Here is a 13,582-nt window from a genome sequence, read left to right as displayed (position 1 = left end):
TAAAAATAGATAAGAACTTGCTACCATGGAAAGGAAAATACCCTGTCTATTTGTGGAAAAATCACCTTGATTAACTCTTTAGTCATATCACAGTTACTATATTTTCTTATGGTTTTGCCTACACCTAGTGACCTGCTTTTTAAATTATATGAACAAAGAATATTCAAATTTTTTGTGAATGGCAAGCCAGACATATTAAAGGTCTATTTTTTTTACGAATATGAATTCGGAGGGCAGAAATATAAATATTAAAGCATTAGACCTCTCACTAAAGGCATAAGTGCATACAAAAGTTATACTTAAATCCACAACTGGTTCTCTAGTAAATGGTAGGATGTCTCACCCATGTCTCAAGAATGGCCTTTATCCTTTATTCAGATTATACCTGCTCACTTTCAGTTGTTTTGACAAGGAAATAATCTCCAAATATGTTAATTTTTTAAACAAGCCTTTAAAAGTTGGTTGCAATTTCAGTTTAATCCACCTGAAAGACGACCAAAATAAATGCCAACAAAATATTGTGGAGTAACTAAATATACTAATTCGATTAAAAAACATACTATTTTCGATAAAATGATATTAAAAAACTATATATTTAAGTGAATGAGGTATCTAAATAGGACTGTGGAGTTATGTCAACATGCAGCTAACACAGACATATGAAATGTCTGCTCTACCCAAATTACAAAAACTAATTGCAAGCATTACTCACAAAATGTAAGAGGCAAGATAGAGGGGAAAAGAGTAAGGAATCTTGTATGTCGTGGCCTGCTTAAGAACATAAATGGTTAAAGAAAAATTGTAGATAAAAAAAAACATTATAACCAATTTTCATTTAAGGACAAATAAATTGACAGCTCTGTGCCATATATATCAAAATAGTTGAGGAAGAGATTTATGAAGTACCAATCTCATGGCACATGTTTATGAATTTATACGCAAAACACGCCGCGATTCAAAAACTTCACTTTTCAATTAAGACTTTACTATACATAAGTTATAGTCGCACACCAAGTAGAATGATTACATGGGAGAAAAATAATACAACAAATATTGTGGTTAAACTCAAATATACTAATTGATTAAAAAAACATATTTTTCGTGAATAATTTTAGTGAATGATATCATAAATAGGACTGGTGGAGTTATGTCACACATGCAGCTAACACAGACATATGGAAATGTCTGCTCTACCCAAAATTACAACAAACTAATTGCAGCATTACCACAAAAATGTAAGAGGCAAGTAGAAGGGGGGAAAAGTAAGGAACTTGTATGTCGGCCCTATATTAAAGAACATAAATGGTTAAAGAAAAMTGTGATAAATAAAAACATATACCAATTTCATTTAAGGACAAATAAACTGACAGCTGTGCCATATAAATTGCAAAATAGTTGAAGAGATTTTTGATGTACCAATTCCATGGCATATGGTTTATGAATTGACACGCAAAACAACGCCGGATTCCAAACTTCACATTTTTAAATTTAAATTACTATACAAAATTCTTGCAACCAATAGAATGTTATATATATGGGCAATACAATCTTCCCAGCTCTACAGATCTTGCTGTGAGAAGGCAGAGTCATTAGATCATTTATTCTGGTATTGTCCATATGTAGCTCGTTTTTCATCACAGGTCCAGGAATGGCTGAAGAATTGCAACATTTACCTAGAACTAACACTGCAGATAGCAATCTGGTTGATTTGAAAAGCCATAGTCAATCAATCAATAACATAATCATTATTTTAACAAAAATGTTTCTTTAATATACAATCGGTAGAAGCTATGAGAATAGAAAGGTTCAGTACTTTTGTGACGCATCACAGCACAGTTGAAATATATGGCAAATAGAAATCCAAAATAGATTTCTTTAAGAGATAGATGGGAGGGTTTGAATGGAGCTGAAGGGTGCGACTAATAACAAGATAACCAATGTAAAACATACGGGGTCTGTAAAATGTATATAGGATCAGAAATGTTGTGAAATAGCACAGTTACAAATGGAAATCAAACTGGATGGACATCAGAAATAGAGGAAGGACTAAAAACAAACAAAATATAACTATTGTAAAATAGATTGTGTCTGAAATGTGTATAATATGTATAAACTGAAGGTAGAAGCCTAAGTGTTACTGTTTATTAGTTTACTCCAATTGGGTGAAGGGTGGTAGGGTTTGTGGGGAATAATAAAGGTATATTCTAAAAAAATCTGTATATATGTGTATATGTATGGGTATGTATGTGTATGTATATGGATTAAAAAGTATCTTCTTATTGGTGTCTTTTAGTAGTGGTTTCTTTGCAGCAATTCAACTGTTCAGAGCAGTCTCCTCTGAAGAGTTGAGATGTGTCTGTTACTTGAACTCTGTGATGCATTTATTTGGGCTGCAATCTGAGCTGCAGTTAATTGCTGATTTTTGAGTCTGGTAACTCTAATGAACTTATACTCTACAGCAGAGGTAACTCTGGGTCTTCATTTCCAGTGGCGACCTCATGAGAGCCATTTTCATCATAGCGCTTAATGGTTTTTGCGACTGCAGTTGAAGAAAATGTAAAAGTTCTTGAAATGTTCCATATTGACTGACCTTCATGTCTTATAGTAATGATGGACTGTCGTTACTATTTGCTTATTTGAGCTGTTCTTGCCATAATATGGACTTGGTCTTTTACCAAATAAGGCTATCTTCTGTATACCACCCCTACCTTATCACAACATAACTCACTGGCTCAAACGCATTAAGAAGGAAAGGAATTCCAAAAATGTAACTTTTAACAAGGCACACCTGTTAATTGAAATGCATTCCAGGTGACTACTTTATGAAGCTGGTTCAGAGAATACCAAGAGTGTGTTAAGCTGTCATCAAGGCAAATGCTGGCTACTTTGAAGAATCTCTCAAATAAAATATCTTTGGATTTGTTTAACAATTTTTTGCTTACTACATGGTTCCATAAGTGTTATTTCAGTTTTGATATCTTCACTATTATTTTACAATGTAGAAAGTAGTAAAAATAAAGAAAAACCCTTGAATGAGTAGTTGTGTCCAAATGTTTGACTGGTACTGTAGGTGTGGAGATAAAAAATGTGTCACAGTAACTTTAGACACAATCCTGTACACATTAGTAGATGAGGGTGGGTTCAAGCTATGGAAAATCAGCATATCATATCTTGTACTTGTAAAATTCTTTACCAGACCAAGCAGTAAATATTTAAGTTACAAACCTCAGCAAATTCAAATTGTCCCTGTCTCACCTCTGTATGCATCTGTCATTCCTCTCCACTCCTCTTTACCCTCTCTGTCTTCCCATTGTGCATCCCTACATGATCACTGTGAGTCTCAGTTCATGCTGCCTGGCTCTCTGCACTTTTTGTATTTTTCTGTCTCTCTCGCTCGGTTGCTCGCTGAATAAGACAATGGAAATAGAAACCTGTATAAAGCTTTAATGCATGACTCACAAAATTCCAACAGCCTTATTGCTTCATCAATATTTTTATGATGTTGCTGTTTCCTAAAGGCTTGAACCCACAGGCTAAGCCTCCCCAACAAGTTCGTAAACTGAAATGTAATTTCAATCTTGCTCCTGGGCTTGTGTTTTTCCAAGATCTAGTTTGAGCACTTTGGACCAGTTTGACTGCACACTGTATGCACAGTATRTGTGAGCAAGCTAGGACAGAGGGAGTGGGTGGCAGTAACCACTGATAGATCACAGACTGTGGTTGAGTGGGACAGGGTGATTATTTCTGAGCCAAGAGCATCCCTGGCATATTCCTCCCTCTGCCTTCCCTCCAGTCAGTGAGAACAACAGTAGCTCCACACACCAAAATGCCTTGGCTGGCTGTGCTTAGGCTTGTATTGAGGCTTTCTGTGCTTAATGGTGCATGGGAGGCTCTCACTGCAGTATATCCCTAACAAACCTCTCTCTACAAACATCCATGGCTGGGCCTGCAAGTCATTAGGTCTGTTTCTCGGGTGACAGGGGTAGAAACAGAGGCTGAAACCCACAGACTGGAGGATAGTAGGGAACAAAATGACAGGATATTAAGGAGACTGGACAGCTTGAGTGCTTGGCTCCAGAAATAAATAAACTCTAGTTGTGAGGTGGTGGTGATGGTTTGCGTTAAAGGCATGGTGTGAGAAGCACAGGGATGGGGACCAGCTCAACATCTCCTCATGCTTACCAATTGTGACTTGCATCAGCACGTGGATCGTGGATTCCATTACATTACATTTACATTACATTTAAGTCATTTAGCAGACGCTCTTATCCAGAGCGACTTATTCCATCCACACTTCCATTTTAATTCTGTCTTCAGGGGTCTGAATGATAATGGGGTTTTCAAAGCCCCTTTGGCTTGAGCTCTGCATACTCTTCACTGTTGATGAGAGTCTTCTGGAGTCGATTCCCCCCATAGATTTTTCATTTGTTCTGCAGTCTGTGTCTGTGTGTGTTTTCTGGGGACTCATGCCAATTACATTGCAGTAGTTTTCGAGTTTTAAGGAGATTGTCTCTTGATCTGCATTTCTTATTGTATGTGCAAAAATGCAACGAATAAAAAGTCCATGTTAATGAAATATCCAAGTTGACTGAACTTCAAATTGGGAAATTGTTGAGCTGACATGAAATACTTCACTAACCCAATGATCTTTGATTAACTTCTCTAGGATATGTGGGACGCTAAAGTCCCACGGCCAAAATTCCGAAAAAATGTAGCACGCCAAATTCAAATATATTACTATAAAAATCAATCTTTCATTAAATCACACATGAAAGACACCAAATTAAAGCTACACATGTTGTTAATCCAGCCAACATGTCTGGTTACAAAAAGGATTTACGGGGAAAGCACACCAAACAATTATGTTAGCTCAGTACATAGCACAGAAAAACACAGCCATTTTCCCAGCAAAATATAGTAGTAACAAAAAGCAGAAATAGAGATAAAATGAATCACTAACTTTGATGATCTTCATCAGATGACACTCATAGGACATCAGTTACACAATACATTTATGTTTTGTTCGATAATGTGCATATTATATCCACAAGGAGTGGCTCCTTATATGCCTCCAAAATATCCGGAGAAATTGCAGAGAGCCACGTCAAATAACAGAATACTCATCATAAACTTTGATGAAAGATACATGTTTTACATAGAATTAAAGATACACTTGTTTTTAATGCAACCGCTGTGTCAGATTTCAAAAAAACTTATGTAAAAAGCACACCATGCAATAATCTGAGACGGCGCTCAGATTTAACAACATTTCTCCGCCATGTTGGAGTCAACAGAAATACGAAATTACATCATAAATATTCCCTTACCTTTGATGATCTTCATCAGAATGCACTCCCAGGAATCCTAGTTCCACAATAAATCGTTGTTTTGTTCGATAATGTCCATTACTTATGTCCAAGTAGTTACTTTTGCTAGCATGTGTAGTACACGTTTCCAAACGCAAGCGCAGATGCAGGCAAACGTCGGACGAAAACTTCAAAAAGTTATATTACAAGTCAAATAAACTGGTCAAACTAAGTAGAGAATCAATCTTCAGGWTGTTGTTATCATATATATCCAATAACGTTCCAACCGGAGCATTCCTTCGTGTCTGTAGAAGTTATGGAACGCAAGGCGATATCATGAGTAATGCGCATGACCAGGAACTTGCATTCTGCCAGACCACTGACTCAAATAGCTGCCATCCGGCCTCACATCACACTAGAGGCTTCATTCCACGTTCTACAGACTGTTGACATCTAGTGGAAGGCGTAGGAAGTGCGTATTTTACTGGGATGTATATATTTTACTGGGATGTGAATAGACGATGAATTTAACATCGACCAGTCTCAGAATTTCCACTTCCTTTTTGGAAGTTTGCCTGCCATATGAGTTCTGTTATACTCACAGACATAATTCAAACAATTTTAGAAACTTCAGAGTGTTTTCTATCCAATAGTAATAATAATATGCATATATTATCATCTGGGACAGAGTAGGAGGCAGTTCAATTTGGGCACGCTATTGATCCAAAGTGAAAATGCTGCGCCCAATCCCTAAAAAGTAAAATGTATTAACTCCTGTCCTGGCATCACTATTGTACAATATGCAATCATGTACTTACCCATGTTATCACTCCTCAATCCCGGTAAAATCCGAAGAATCAAAATATATTTGAACAGGGTCACTGAAAAATGCAGGCAAGAAAATTAGCTAAAAACATCGTTCCGCCCCCAACATAATATAATTGGTTCAGAGTTTGTTTTGATATTTTAACTTGCGTGTTGTGATCGCGTGTGGTGTGGGGGGACAAAATCAATTTGTGCACGATAGCGCACGTGCCCGGCTGGTTTAGGTTCCGTGTTAGTGTATGTAAACTTCTGACCTACTGGAATTGTGATACAGTGTCTGTAAACAATTTTTGGAAATATTACTTGTGTCATGCACAAAGTAGATGTCCTAACCGACTTGCCAAAACTATACTTTGTTAACAAGAAATTTGTGGAGTGGTTGAAAAACGAGTTTTAATGACTCCAACCTAAGTGTATGTAAACTTCCGACTTCAACTGTAGTGCCACAGATACATTATTTCCATGTTTCAAATGTCCATGAATGGTAGAAGCTTGTAGAATGATTTTTGTTGGTTTAAAATATTTTTCACCTCTGCAAGCAAGACAATGTCCTCTTCTTTGTTTGTCATGGTTATCGTTGTTATATCACGTAGTTCCAGCCCAGTCAGGTCGCACTACACACACACACACACACACACTCACTCACAGCCCAGTTCTCTCTCTCAATAAAGATGCATTCCAGTCTAATTCAATCCAGCATAGACTCCGTTGACTTTCTTTCCTTTCCTTTTTCCTTCATTCTGTCTTTCTCTCCAGTGCCTAAATATCCACGCCTTGTCAATATTGACAAAAGTTCGGTGTAGGGCTGACCCCATTTACTCAACTGGTCGATTGTTTGGTCGATAGGCTGTTGGTTGACCAAGACTTTTTTAGTCGAGCAGTGGCAAATACATAAATACAAAACATGTATGGCACACGAGACACCTGTCTGATTCATGCCTGTCTGAGTGGACTAATCCATTGCATAGGCCACAAGGATGGCTCACCAGTAGTAGGCTACATTCAACATGAATAACCATAATTTCTAATCTACAATGTTTGTTTATGTTCATTTCTGTTAATGCATTCAATATATTATTATCACATCACAGTCTTAGCGTTGTCATTGTAGGAGTGGAKACGTTGTTTGTAGAGCGCACAACCTAGGCTACACTTGTGGAAAAAAAGTTMGGGTTTATTTCATTCCATTTATGAGTTGTCAATTCATTCATTGTCTTTTGTTATGAGCACTCCTGTAAATCTTGAGTAAGAACACGCACCTGATTATGCATAGAAGTAGGCCTATGCTACTTGGTCTGCGCACAAATGTAGGCTTATAAATGTGCCCATCTGACACTGTCTGATTGTCTTAACTCACCATCACTGTGCAGCTTCTCAAAGTAATTTTTTCTTCACCTCAAARAGCATGTTAACAAAATCTGTTTTTGCATCCATTGAGAATGACAATTGTTCCTCAATGTAGCTTATTTGAAAAATCTTTGCAGCCCTCTCCCTTTTGATAACCACTCATCATGAAAGGAGAAACAATGTCATGCTCTGACCAAGTGGAAACGTCATAAAAAAAGGCCTCCCTGATTCAATGGTGTAAAGTACTTAAGTACCACTATTGTAAAGTGGTTGTTCCACTGGATATCATAAGGTGAATGCACCAATTTGTAAGTCGCTCTGGATAAGAGCGTCTGCTAAATGACTTAAATGTAATGTAAATGTACCACTAAAGTAGTTTTTTTGGTATCTGTACCTTACTATTTAAATTTTGGACAACTTTTACACCATGCCCAAACCGGACGAGCGTGTACGCCATTGTGCGCAAACTGATTTTGCCCCCCACACCAAACGTGATCACCACACACAGGTTGGAATATCAAAACAAACTCTGAAACAATTATATTAATTTGGGGACCGGTCGAAAAGCATTAAACATTTTTGGAAATTTAGCTAGCTAGATTGCAGTTGCTAGCTAATTTGTCCTATTTAGCTAGCTTGCTGTTGCTAGCTAATTTGTCCTGGGATATTAACACTTAATTGTTATWTTACCTGAAATGGTCCTCTWATCCATCAATTAATCCACACATAAAACAGTCAACCGAATCACTTCTAGTCATCGCTCCTCCTTCGCGGCTTTTTCTTCTTTGGACTTTATATGGCGACAGGCATCTAACTTTCATAAAGTGTATTACCACAACTGACCGACCGACCGACATCAGTTCATCTTTCAATCAACCACATGGGTATAACCAATAAGGAGATGGGACGTGGGTATATGCTTCTATAAACTAATGAGGAGATGGGAGAGGCAGGACTTGCACCACGTTCAGCGTCACAAATAGAACTGACTTCTATTTTAGCGCTTGGCAACGCAGACGTTCGTTGGCYCGCGCGAGCAGTGTGGGTGCAATGATTGAATAACCTMMGTGTACATTTATTTTTTTATGCTGACCACACCGCACGCAATGCTCATTTTACTTTTACTTCTGTCATGACTCTCCTGGGGGAGTATCAAAGCCCTCACATCAGCTGGGTAAATAGCTAACAACTACCAGACCCTGGGGTGGGGGAGGGGGTGGGCCGATTTTGACACCTTACCACTCGGTCGTGAATTAGGCAAGAGGGGAATCTCTCCCTTTTCTCCTCAGTATTGGGAAATAACTATTCCTTTGTTACAGAAGGTTTTGCCACCCAAAAACCTCAACATCCAACACTGAACACCGGGACAATATATTTCAACATCCGAATGGGGGGGTAAGGATGAGAGATGGAATATGAAAAATGTATGTCTATTTTGTGATGTCATTAAAAATGGTATAAAGACATTATAATGAAAAACATTGTAACTTGAGGAGCTTTTACACTATGTATATCAGGTTTACATCCTTTACGTTGTGTAGAGAATATTCTTACGACGATAGGAATGTGATTTTAGTTCTCTAACGAGATCATATGATGATGATACTTTGCCTCGTAACTAGCCACACCCCAGAGAGCGTGTCAGCCTGATGAAAACTGACCTTTTTACCCGAGGGTATAAAAGATTGAGTTAAGAATTAACATACCAGACTGAAATGACCACAAGCTGCAGCTAGGTCTACATTAGTCACGACCCTGAAAATCAATCACGAGGTTGAAGAAGATGAAGTAGCCTCTAACAGTCAATGTTACATTTGAGTAGCTGTTGTAAGTACTGTATCGACGAAAGTGTATCTAAGACCATCCGGTTACTCTTTTCAAATGATCGCCGACTCCATTGCTTTCATCACCGCTCTGGGGATAATTTACACTGCTGATTAGCCGTCCATGGAAGACCACTCCTCSAGAACGAGTGCAAGTAAACACAGTCAACTAAGAAGAAGCACATTGTGACCTCTTGTCTACAATCAGAGCCTTAACCTGAGAATGAAGGAGAAGGCCCAATCGAACCCTTTTCACAAAGCGGAATCCTTTTCTTGAAGGCCTGGGTCCAACAGAGATATACAAAACGAAGAGCTTCAACACGTAAATACATGCATTATGTCMTACCCAAAAAGATGGCAGTTCGGGGCAAGGTATTAGGATTACTGTGAGCGTAATTCCTAAATGTATCCAAGTGTTGCTCCTCTTTCTCTCTCGTTTTTTGTCTCTCTCTCTATTTAACTCTCCATCTTTTGTAACAAGTGTCATATTGTGTTAGTCTGCTAGGGAACTGTTGTCATTGTATTAAGTTTCTAATCAATTACCGATATGTGTGTGTGTCACATCTGCTCCTGCTACACCCTCTAGTGGACATCCGGTGTCTCCTTGACCTGCAGCTATTCCCCAAGTTCTCTACTTCTCTGTGTGTGTGATTGTGTGGTTGGAGACAGGTGTGCTGAGTCAGAGCAGTTCCCCATCAGCTGCAACCCGTTCCATAATCAAGACCTCTACAAAATACTCAGCCCAGCCACTTCCACTCTGCCACATCGTAATCTCTGTTCAGTCAGTCATGCTTCTATCTATTTGTTATTATTTAAGATCCTGTATCTTGCTGTGCCCATTTCCTTGCCTGATGCTGTTTCTCCTCTCACTGCAGTTTTGCCACTCTGACTCTGGTTCCTGTCTCCTGTTCCACATCTCACCACCCTGCTACACTGTTCTGGATTTAACTCATCATCACTCCCTTGGATTCCCCTCCAGACCTGTTTACCCTGTCCCAACCCAGCTCACTCCAACCTCAGCCTCCACATCTGGTTTCCTACAACTCATCCAAGCTTCCCTGTATCTGCACTTCATCTCTCCCTGTGTTACAATAAATATCTTGGTTCATTCATCCCTGTTTCCTGGTCTGAGTCTGCTCTTGGGTTCCCCAGTGCTGCTCCACTTAACAGTGTGTGTGTGTATCCTGRGATATAATTTAGTTTGTTAGTAAAAAAAATTATCAAATCAATGTGTGGTACGGAATGATCAGTAAGACTCGGGTTTGTGCAGATTCAAGAAGTCTGCGACGTTCAGAATGAAACTGATATGAGGTAATGATTAATAAGTGACTTATCAATATATATATTCTTGAGTTTAATTCGGGAGATGGTAACTCGTTAAACATTTTTCCCGTGGTGCCCCAAATTCCTAATGAGTTAATTGTTACATGATTAATTTAATCTAGTAACAATTATACATAGTAGGTAATTATTCGATAAATAACAGTCATCACATTAATGAGAGTCATGTCACGACGCTTCACTACATTTCTAAACACCCAAAAGTACTCGTTAKATTTTGAATGTTTAGCAGGACAGAAAATTGGTCCAATTCTCGCACAAGAGAACAACCCTGGTCTTCTCTACTGCCTCTGATCTGTCAGACTTACTAAACACACATGCTTTGTTTGTAAATMATGTCTGAGTGTTGGAGTGTGCCCCTGGCTAAAAAACAAGAAAATGGTGCAGCTTGGTTTGCTTTATGTAATGAATTTGAAATTATTTATGCTTTTACGTAAGTATTTTTTCAACCAAATACTTGTAGACTTTTACTCTAGTAATATTTTACTGGGTGACTCACTTTTACTTGAGTCATTTTCTATTAAAGGTATCTTTACTTTTAATCAAGTATGACAATTGGGTACTTTTCCCACTACTGGCCTGATTACTTCTTATTCCTTGTGCAAAGAGCCTACATCTGTGTCTGTCTGTCCGGAGCTCACTAGCGTGGGAAACTGAGGGCCCAGAATATTTTATGCAATGTTACAAGTTTGCTAGCAAAAGCTTATGGGTGGACCAAGTTGATAGTTYATACAATGTGATTTATAGGATATCTATTTTTATCAGGGTATTTTTTACCCGCGGGATGCAATGTTTTTATTTGTTGGCTTTATGTAGGCTATTTTCACATTTTGGCAATAGAAGTTACTTTTAGATTTGTATCATTTAGATATGATTTTGATTAACCACACCACATTGCTTTTGAGATATGAAAACTCTATTATAAATGATGAATTGAAACTGTTCCACGAAAATATGCACATGAAAATCCTATCTGGCAGGCAGATCAGTAGAAATTGTACGATTACTTGGCCCTCCAAATGGAAAAWGTTGCCGACCTCTGGTGTAGCCAATTACTGGCAACTTCAAGAGCGTAACTGCAGAATCTGTGAAGGCCAGCAGGAGCAGGCAGTGGGAGGAGAAGGGTRGGGAACAGGTTTCTTTCTTCTGGTTGGGCTATATTGATCTTTGCCTCCCTTTTTAGAAAATGGTGGATCTTCATTTTTAATCGCAGTGCTTAAAGCATCGAACAAGCTCAGTAGCCTACCTATAGTTGATTTTATTCAAAAAATTAGGGTGTCTATACTGTCTATGAGAAAATACCCGTTAAAAACATTTTGACCAATCGATTGGTCGAAAGAACAGACGACTCTCAGTCGACCAAGATTTTTTGGGGTCGGGGACAGCCCTAGTTCGTTATAAATTGCTAAGTAACAAAGTAAGTGTGTAAAYTTTGCCTGGTTGTTTTTCTGAGTTGGTTTGACTACTCAGAAATGRGACATTTCTGCTCTCTTTGTGTGTGCAAGACGTACACAGTACACATACACTATATATACAAGAGTATGTGGACACCCCTTCAAATTAGTGGATTCGGCTACTTCAGCCACACCCGTTSCTGACAGGTGTATAAAATCGAGCACACAGCCATGCAATCTCCATAGACAAATATTGRCAGTAGAATGGCCTTACTGAAGAGCTCAGTGACTTTCAACGTGGCACCGTCATAGGATGCCACCTTTCCAATTWGTCAGTTCCTCASATTTCTGCCCTGCTAGAGCTGCCCTGTCAACTGTAAGTGCTGTTATTGTAAAGTGGAAACGTCTAGGATCAACAACACGGCTTAGTRGCGAAGTGGTAGGCCACACAAGCTCKCAGAACGGGACCGCCGACTGCTGAAGCMCGTAGCACGTCAAAATCATCTGTCCTCGGTTGCAACACTCACTACCAAGTTCCAAACTGCCTCTGGAAGCAACATTAGCACAAGAACTGTTCGTTGGGACCTTCATGAAATGGGTTTCCATGGCCGAGCAACCGCACACAAGCCTAAGATCACCATGCACAATGCCAAGCGGCGGCTGGAGTGGGGTAAAGCTCACAGCCAAATTTACTCTGGAGCAGTGGAAACACGTTCTCTGGAGTGATGAATCACACTTCACCGTCTGACGGACTAATCTGGGTTTGGCGGWTGCCAYGGGAATGCTATCTGCCCGAATGRATAGTGCCAACTGTAAAGTTTGGTGGAGGAGCATCATCTGCATGGATTTAGATATCACCATCATGACAGATATGGAAGGCAATTTACAGTGCATTCGGAAAGTATTCAGACCCCTTCCATTTATTCCACATTTTGTTACGTGACAGCAAAACATTTGCCAAAAGGCATCTAAAGGACTCAGACCATGAGAAACAAGATTCTCTGGTCTGATGAAACCAAGATTGAATTCTTTGGCCTGAAAGCCAAGCGTCACATCTGGAGAACCTGGCACCATCCCTATGGTGAAGCATGATGGTAACAGCATCAGCTGTGGGGATGTTTCTCCAAAGGCAGGGACTGGGAGACTAGTCAGGATCGAGGGAAAGATGAACGAGCAAATAAAAAGAGATCATTGATGAAAACCTGCTCCAGAGCGTCATGACTTCAGACTGGGGCAAAGGTTCACCTTCCAACAGGACAACGACCCTAAGCACACAGCCAAGACAACACAGGAGTGGCTTCAGAACAAGTCTCTGATGTCTTGGTGGCCAGCCAGAGCCCAGACTTGAACCCAATCAAACATCTCTGGAGAGACCTGAAAATAGCTGTGCAGCAAGCTCACCATCCAACCTGACAGAGCTTGAGAGGATCTGCAGAGAATAATAGGAGAAACTCCCAAATACAGGTGTGCCAAGCTTGTAGCGTAATAACCAATTAGACTCGAGCTGTAATCTGCCAAAGGTGCTTCAACAAAGTACTGAGTAGAG

General features: G+C 39.3%; 1 long non-coding RNA gene across 1 annotated transcript in view; it reads right to left on the bottom strand.

The window, feature by feature from the left end:
• LOC139022996 (uncharacterized) overlaps window positions 1-6,773 on the bottom strand; it is a 105,717-nt gene extending 98,944 nt beyond the window's left edge. The window contains exon 1 of the long non-coding RNA XR_011474058.1: window positions 6,754-6,773. This is a non-coding gene — a long non-coding RNA (uncharacterized lncRNA). The remainder of the gene's footprint in view (window positions 1-6,753) is intronic.
• Between the last annotated feature and the right edge of the window lie 6,809 nt (window positions 6,774-13,582).

The sequence above is a fragment of the Salvelinus sp. IW2-2015 genome, linkage group LG25 (assembly GCF_002910315.2).
Source record: "Salvelinus sp. IW2-2015 linkage group LG25, ASM291031v2, whole genome shotgun sequence".
Lineage (NCBI taxonomy): Eukaryota > Metazoa > Chordata > Actinopteri > Salmoniformes > Salmonidae > Salvelinus > Salvelinus sp. IW2-2015.
The sequence above is the reverse complement of the archived record's forward strand: the minus strand, read 5'-3'. Positions and strand labels throughout refer to the sequence as shown.